Here is a 9347-nt window from a genome sequence, read left to right as displayed (position 1 = left end):
TGATAAAATAGTAAGATTTACATTGAAAAAAGAAAGTAGAATGATGACGTATGTATGTTCAAAGAGAGTGGGAGTATCTTGAGGGGTGCTAACGATAATGTGTTTACTACTATAATAATTTAAAGAGTTTAAGCATTCAGTGTTATTTTTGATTATCTCATATATGTTGTTGCAAACACTTTGGAAATCAGTATTGATTTCATTTTGCTTCATACAGCATTTGGTTTAGGTCTGCAGATTATCATCTATACTTCTTTTGCTTCAGAAGCTTCTTCATATCCTTTTCCTGTATCCTTTATCCCATTTGCTTTTCTGCATGTCATTTTTATAACTCTTATAGTTACATTGATTTCAATAGTTGAGCCAGTTATAGAATATATGGGTGCAGACATATAAACTCAGCCATGATAACCAGTTGTGTTTTGGTGAATTCTTTCCTGTATGATAACCAAGAAGTGAGAAGATTTGAGAGACGCAGGTATCTTGATAATGGAGGAGGAAAGCAGAGTCAGGACATGTGCTTCTGTCTTGAAAAGAAATACTCAGATGAAAGATGAAATAATAGTGGGCACTTGGGGGGCATAACAAGGAGTACTGAGTTCCCAGAAATTATGGCAAGATGAGAGAGGGCTTTTGGAGTCTGCAGTAGCTACCATTAGGAAACAGAACATTGTACCAAAGCTGTGCTTTACAACTACTTCCAGAGTTAGCCTTGGTCTGGATGACCTGATGGGGTTAAAAACTCAAAAAAAGCAGTTCTCACTGGAAGGTGGCATGCTTGCCTTGTCTTCCCATGTAAAGATCTTGTTGGACATCTCAATAATAAAGAGCAGTGTTTCTCCACTTTTTTTTTTTTTTTTGCTCCTCTGCATAAAAAAGCTAGCTTCTCAGACACAAGGCACCATGCACCTTGTGTTGTAAGTCATTCTTTGCAGCTCACCCTCTCCTTTCAGTGAGGTGCATCAAATGTTCTTCCACCTGCAGATTGTTCCTTCCCATCTTTCTGACATAAGCCAGCACTCCTAGGAGTACCACTCCCACACATCCCAAGAGAATTCCTGCCACAAATAAAAGACCTAGGAAATGCTCTGACACCATCTATTTTGCCAAGTCAGGAACTTCCAAAATGTAAAACAAAACAAAACAGATTTATCTGGAGTGGGTGTTCCTCCACATCAAGCTGCTCAAGGGCTGAAAGACAGCTGAGAACGGATCTGATCTCCTCGGCAGCCTCCCACCCAGCGTCTGCACTCCCATTCTTTTTAGTGCAATTCTCTTGAATTAATGAAAATGTAGACTTGATATTTTATTTGTAGATCTATAAGCAGTACCTAAGAATATTCTTGTGAGTTATGCTTATTTGAATATGGATATGATTTAATTTGTAATAGTTAAGTTACTTAACTATAATGGGATATTTCAAGGTAAGAAGAGATTCTGAGTTATTCATCTTAGAAATGGTGGTAAGCTGTTGTTGGAGAAAGGCACACAATTACTTAAATTGAAAGCACTTTGGAAGACATTTGTGTAGAAGGTGAACTAACAGTATGGATGTGTTTGGGCATTCTTCAAAAAGTGACTTTGGGACATTAAAATCAATAAAATAAAAAGGCTGTTTGTTTTGCAAAGGAAGAAAATTAGATTAAATAAGTATGACATTATATTAGAAAATTAAATAGTAGTTGAAGAAAATTGAGTCATAAAGACAAGATAATCTAATTACAATTCAAAATAAATGATTTTGATAAATTGTTGAAATATAACAAAGCTCAGTGTTATTGTTGTGGTACAATTAAGGGTTCTAAAAATTTAAATGTGACTTTTCCTTTGTGTTTTTATTTACTTTGTCTAGCACATGAACTAACTGATATAGGACAACTTGTTTGAAGAAACACATTCCACATTATTTTGAGCTCATGGATAATACCAAGCCCTACAAAGGACTGGATTTCCTGGTCCTGAAACACAGCCAAACCAATCTTCCTGGGGCTGAACTAATTATAATCTCACAGACAGTCACCAAGATTAGCCTTTCATCTACAGATTCTTTTACCAGAAAGTTTCCTGATTTTGAGCTTAACTTTAGATTCATTATTCTAAAAAATCAAATAAACTAAAGAACTGAAGTTAGAGTCCATAAAGCCCTCCTTCTTGCATATACCACAATGGCTTTCCCACCACAAAAATGAACTAACCTTGCTTTCTCTGATATTGACAACTAGGCTATGTCCTCAAAAGTGAAAGGAAACCATGATGGAGTTGGGCATGAGGGAGACCAAAAGCTTCTTGATGAACAGGCATGGCCACTTCATCTGTGCATTCTCTTACCCTTTGACAAATATTGATTGAGGGCTTGGTGGTTGCCCTCATGGAAGTTAGAGATCACTGAGGAGGCAGATGGTCATGATCTCAGGAAGGGAGTACTTGTGATGTGATTGAATATGGCTTGGGAGTGTCTTCCAAGGTTGTATGTTTTGAAACTTAATTTTTATTGTGCGGTATTAAGAGAGTGGAAACTTCATCTGACTATGGTGTTTAGAGGTGGGGCATTTGGGAGATGATTGAGATTAGGTAATGTCATCAAGGTGAGCCCCTATGATTAAATTATCAGTGACTTTAAAAGAAGAAGGAAAGAGAACAAAGGAAATATAATGTCTGACAGGTTTCTCTTACCATGTGATTCTGTGCTGCTTTGGAATCTGTCACCAAGGGAACCATCACCAAGTACAGCCCCTATACCTTCAATCAGAGCTATAAGTCAACATATACCTATTTGCTTTATAAATATCCCCATTCTCATGTATTTTATTATAGTAACAGAGAAAAGACTAATACAGATTGTAATGTTGATATAGGATATGATGAAGCAGTACATAGAATTTTGAGACTCTATAGTGACATTGGACTTTGTTTACAGAATGGTTGGCTAGAGATGTCACACTTCATCTGAATATGCAGGCTGAATCCTGTTAACTAGTCAATAGGGAACAAGAAAAGACAGAATAAATGCTAATTACTAGACATACAAAAGAAGACTCTTTCTTGCTCAGTTTTTATCTTTGAGAAGCTGAAAACTTCTCTGTTCTCACTGGAACACACCAGTGCTTCACTGACTGATGAGGTGCCCTTTTGTGCCTCTTGTTTTGTTGTTAATATACTGTTACTAAAGTTTCTGGTACATGCCTTTTCTGTGAGATGCTAAGGCGCAGGACTGACTTCAGAGTGCTTGAGTAATGCAACCAACTTGTCAGTAACCAAGTCTTGTTTTTATTCTCATGGTCTTGTTCTAGGTCTTCCTGAACCTGCAGGTCCAGCTGGAGCCTTGGTCTCGGTCTCTAGTGTAGCCAGTGCTTGGGAGGAAGTAGAGACCCCAGGCGCAGGGAAGCTGGGGTGAGCTGCTGGCTGTGCTCAGAGCAGACAAGGATGGAAATGCATTTGCCCTGTTCCTTCACTACTCTAGCTTCAATAGCAATTAGACCAATTTTCTCTCTGTGAAAACCTGAGAGAATGTTTACTCTCCATGTGACTCTCCTTAGGTACACTCTATATCACATTTAGGCACACTCTGTGGCTCCATGTCTCCTTGATCAGAAAATTTGGGACACAACTGAGTTACATGATGTTATAGTACAGGTTCTCCTATGTTCTGAGTCTTCACTGACCTTGAAAGGCTAGGGTCAAAATGTTGGCTGTCTTTGCAGCCTTTCTTTTTCTCTAATTTTTGGTCTGCAAACAGATTGTTAACCCTCCAGAAGAGAATCTTATTATTACCCTACAACATAAGCAGTTGAGCTCATCCACATGGCTGACACTGACAAAAGATCTACAAACTGTGGTACAGGGTTTCAGGGGATTTGACTTATCAGATACAAAAGTTACATTTCTTGTTATACAGGTCTTGCTTTGTCTTGGTCTTAACCATCCAGCAGAAAAGTATAAAAACAAAGTATAAAAGTAAAGCCATATTAATATGCTGAGCTGTAAAAGGCTCAAGTCAACAACTTCTGACATTGCCAGTCTTACGGAAAACTCACTACTATTATGGACTACTGGACTATATTGGAATATTTTGCTGAATTCATATACCTACGATATTTAAATGACAATGGAATACCCTTCTCTGTCTGACAAAACTAAACAAAAAAGGGGGATACAAATGGACCATTTTATATCTGTATATTCAAAATAGGGTAGATATACAGCTGCATTCTCTTAATTCAATGAATACAGTGATTTGTTCTAATAGTGCTTGTGGACAGACAGGATATCATGTTTGTATCTTGTACAATGCATAACCACTAAGACAATAATATACAATGTCTTAATTATTGAAACTGTGCTAGCAATCAGTTTTGAAACTATCTCATTGCTATTTGTTTCTCAATAAAATTATTTAAAAAATCACAATTAGAGCTTTTGTGAGGGAAAACACTAAAACAAAGCTTTGTAAGTGGGGAGGGAAGAAGGGGTTGAAGGATGGATAAGGGAATGGGGAAAAAACCCAAGTTATATAGCTTGTACAGTTACAAATTCTTTATGATGAATGTGATCAGTATGTATATCTAACACATACCCATAAAATCTAATGTAAAAAAAATCTACAGCTTTTGCTAAAAGGATTAAGTACATTCATACAAGAATGTGAAGCACTGGGTGACAATAGCCTGAAAACTACATGTAAACTTGGGAAGGTTGAGTAAACTACTACTTCCAACACACACAGAGAGAGAGAGAGAGAGAGAGAGAGAGAGAGAGAGAGAGAGAGAGAGAGAGAGAGAGAGCCAAAGAAAGATACAAATCTAGACAAAGATTGGAAAACTGACCAACTTTGCCAACCTTGTGTGGCTCATGCTAACTACTGTTAGCACCAAGGATACATGAGTGGTACTTTTCTCTTCCCAGTGGTGGATAAGCACAGACCAGCACACACCTTTCAGGAAGGCTTCTGCTACAGAGACACAGAAGTGCTGTTCAAAGTAGACAGCCTTGCAGTGGAGCTTCTGCATTTTTAAGGAGATCCTGGGGATTAGTAAAGTTATTCAGAAAACTTTTTTCATAATGAAAACAGAGAATAAGGGGTTCTTACATGCTATATATTTTAGAATGACATGATTCTTTGTTTTCCTTAAATTTGTAGTTGACTTCCAAGCATTATTTTTAAACATTATTAGAAATTTATACAGGAAGAGAAGAATTTAAAGTTTTAGACGTTAACATAATATTGAGATGTATATGAGTTGTTTTTCTCAATTTATAAATTCATAAATTGAAAAGAATTTGTCTCTTCTAATCCTTTATTACCCCTACCTAAAGCATGACGTGTTATTTCTAAATCTTTGTTATGGGTAATAATTCCTAAGACTATAATGTTAATATGTCTTTTTATACCTTCATACACATACAAACATATACACATACATGTCACACATTTATATATATATATATTCTTTAAGCACATAAGCTAATCTTGTACATGTTGAAATTTTTCTTCTTTTTTAAAAAATGTATTTAGTACAGGGTATACAGAGTCTCACTGCACAGATTGGACTTATAATGATCCTTCCTGTTTTTCAGCCTTCCAAGTGCTGGGATTATAGGCATGCCCCACCATGTCCAGTCTCATTTGAAGTCTCAGGGCACCCCTGGAGACATGGCAGGCATGGCAGGCCGGGGGTCCAACCCCAGTCCTCGTGTCTGCCTAAGCAGGCATTTAATCTGGAAATTTTTTTTCTTTTACTCAACAACATATATGGGTATCTTTTCATGTTACATTGTGCATATATAATTGATTCTGCTTAATGACTATAGTGTTCTTAGTTTGAATGTTTCATAATTTGTTTAATAGTACTTAACTATGTGGAAATTCACATTGACTTCATTTTTCCTTCAGTAAAAATACTACAGTGAACATCACTCATCCATTTACTTTTGTATACTTGTACAATTATTTATTTAGGATGCCTTCCTAGAAGTACATTTATGGAATCAAAGCTTGAACATTTAAAATTTTAACACATACTAAAGGCATAACCTTAGAGATATAGAAGTGCTTTTTTGACTCTTCTCCTAGCATGAAAAAATATATATCCATAATAGTTTGTCAGATCCAAGTTCTAGGTCAAGTTGTTTGAGGATCAATTGTTATATAAAGGGAAATCAGCCAGCCAGTTCTAGTTGGTGCAAGAAGTTGAATTTATAGATCAAGAGGAGAATGTACAATTTGTTATTAGTCAGGTACATGTAAAATTATTTCTCAAATATTAAAAAAGTAATTTGGTTTGTTTTCCTTACCCAGTTTAAGGGGAGTAATTTCTTTGAGAATTATACCTTTTGAGAAGACTGTTTGACTCTTGTAATTAATTTTCCTGTTGGTTGGCTCTTTCTTCTTTCCTGAATCATTTTGCTCTTGTTGCTTCTTTCATATTCTGTAAGTAATGACTGCAGTGACTTCCTGCTGGAGGCCATGGAATATTATTTATGGTTGAAGTGCTACCAACTTTAATGGTTCCTTAGAATTAGTATGATGATAAAGGTACAGGCCTCCTTTTTAAATTCAAGCACAAAATAGGCTTCCTCTTTTGTGTACTCTGTCTTGTTTTGTTACCTACAACATCTCAAGTAAAGTTGGTGACCTTGCCTGATTTTCCTCTGGTCATGATTTTAATAGGTTTGGAATTCTTGTTAAAACCAGAATGATAGTTCTGCATATATGTATTGCTCACACGCAGACATTGATTTTTAGTTATCTCATCAATTTCAAGTTAATATTTACGTTGTTTCACTCACTGACCTTTTAGCTCTCTGCAAGCATTACTGATTCCATATACTGAAATGTGTTTCTGCTAAGTATGCATTCTCTTAATTGCATAATTTTTCTCTTACTATGTTTTCCTCTAAAAGTAATACACATTTATTATAACCCACTTAGGAGGCCCATAAGTGGAATTTTAAAAATGCAAGCATAAGTATTCTAAAAAATATTGACTGTATTTTATATTTTCCCCTGAAAGTTTTATGTTTTTCTTCTTCAAAATTGAAATAATCTGTTTTAAAATATTTTAATCTTTTAGGTTTATTTGCTATTTTTTTTTTTTTTTTGGTGGAACCAGGGATTGAACTCAGGCCCTTGTGCTTGCCAGGCAAGCGCTTATTCTACTGAGCCATCTCCCTGGCCACTAATTGCTATTTTTTAATTGTACTAACATATACCATGTAAAATGTAACATTTAAAATGTAAAATTCAATGATGTATATATTTATGTTGTTGTTCTACTGTTACCATCATCAATTCACAGGACTCTAATTATCTTGCAAAAAAATTGCTCATTTCTCTTTTCCCATATTCTTATTGCCATCATTGAACTTGCTGGCTCCATGCTGTGACTTTAGTTACAATTTACTATTCTAGGTAACTTGTATACTATTCTAGGAAACTTCACTCACATACCATCTTCAAGGTTCATCGATGTTGTAGTAGGAGCCAAAATCTCTCCTTCCTAAGGCTGAGTGTCACTATGTTGTATGTCCTCCATTCTGCTGGCCATTCATCTGTTGGTGGATGTGTGGTTTGCTGCTTCTTTTTGGCAATTGTGAATGTGAATATAAAAAACTCTCCAATTCCAGATTTTAATTCACGTGTGGGGTATACTCAAAGAGAACTAGTGGATCATACAATAATTCTATGTTTAATTAATGTAGCATAGCTACTGGGCCACTTTAAATTCTCAACGATGCACAGAAGAATGCATTCTATACCCTCCTCAATGCTTGTTATTTTCTATATCTTTTGGTAATAGCCATCCTAATAGATACAATGCATCTTCTTGGGGTTTTAATTTGCTTTTCCCCAATAAATACTGATGTTGAGCATTATTTCATATGCAAATAGATTATTTGACTGTATCTTTTTTTTTTTTACTTTGTTGAAATACTGAGTTTAGTTCATATGTAGATTTGTCTCCCCACCATCTCCATGTCTGACCACCACCACTATTGTGTTATCATAACATTCCATATATACTTAAAACCAAGTAAAGGGTGGAGTTCCATCTTCTAAAACCTAAACAAACATTTCAGATAACACATTCTTGGCAATGGGACCTGGAAAACATTTATCAAACATGGTAGGGAAAGTTCTCACCTGCATTATAAAGGATAGCCAAATAGCAACTGTTATAGAAATGAAAGAAGATGGAAAACTTTAACAAACTGTTTAATCTGTTTTCTTAAAGAGACTTCCTCCACTGCCAGAGGTCTTGAATAGCATCCTGGTCAGTCATCCAGAAGCAATTCTTCACAGAATTGATAAATTTGGCTTCCATTTTGGCAAGAGAGCCACCTTTTTCTATGCTTGCTTGCATTTTTGCTCTAATGTCTTTTATAGAACTAGGTCCTTCCGGTGTTTTAGAAGTCTTTTCCTAAAAATTCCTGCCCTTTTGATCTTGATGTTGATGGTTTTGAGTCTTTTCCATTCCAGTTTGATTTTTGTGCATTTTTGTCTTGAGTATCTCTTATCCATTTCTTTACTGGAGCTTTTCCTTCAGTTTCTTCTTCATCCTCCTCATCCTCATCCTCATCATCCTGTTCATCTTCATCAGCAGTGAGTTTTACTTTTTTTATGTGGAACTTTGCTGCTACCTCCAGAGGTAGATTGCTTTCCAGATATACTTAGGAGTTTTACATCTTCTTTCTCTTCCTCTTCTGACTCTGCATCTTCTTCCACAGCTACTAAATGCTGTCCACTAATACACGCAGGCCCTGAACCACATTTCAACCTTAAGACAACAGGTGGTGTAATTTCAAAGCCCCCAAGGGAAACCATTGGCTGTACAGACATTTTCCAAGTTGCCAGTGTTACTTTAATTGGATTGCCTTCATAATTCATAGCCTCTGCTTCAACAATGTGCAATTCATCCTTTGCACCAGCCCCTAAGCTGACTGTTTTAAATGAAAACTGGTGCTCATTTTCATCATTATCCACCTTAAAATGGTCATTTTGTCAGCCTTTAGTTCACAACCAAAGAGACAGTTCTGGGGCCTCAGGGAGCTCATGTCCATATCCATCAATTCTTCCATGGAGTGGTGGCGCGCACTCAGGTGGGAGAGAATGCAGACAAATGACTACTGCTTCACAGAATGGACACGCAGGACAGAATCCCCTAAATATATCTTCTTAGGGATGTGTCTCTTCAAATCTTTAAAGGTTTGCTTTTTAATTTTTTTTTGTTTTTGACATGTTATAGGCCCATTTCAGAGTTTTTTTTTTAACACTGTTGACTCTATCGTTCAATACACATAATTTATAATTTTTCTTTCTTTTTTAAAGAGATAAAAAAGTAAAAATGATA

General features: G+C 36.0%; 1 pseudogene; it reads right to left on the bottom strand.

Annotated features, from left to right (window-relative positions):
• Nucleotides 1–8225: 8225 nt before the first annotated feature.
• LOC105743422 lies at nucleotides 8226–9075 on the bottom strand (annotated as a pseudogene).
• Nucleotides 9076–9347: the final 272 nt, after the last annotated feature.

Source organism: Octodon degus, unplaced genomic scaffold (assembly GCF_000260255.1).
Source record: "Octodon degus isolate 3935 unplaced genomic scaffold, OctDeg1.0 scaffold00124, whole genome shotgun sequence".
Classification (NCBI taxonomy): domain Eukaryota; kingdom Metazoa; phylum Chordata; class Mammalia; order Rodentia; family Octodontidae; genus Octodon; species Octodon degus.
This window is presented reverse-complemented; position numbering and strand designations above follow the sequence as displayed.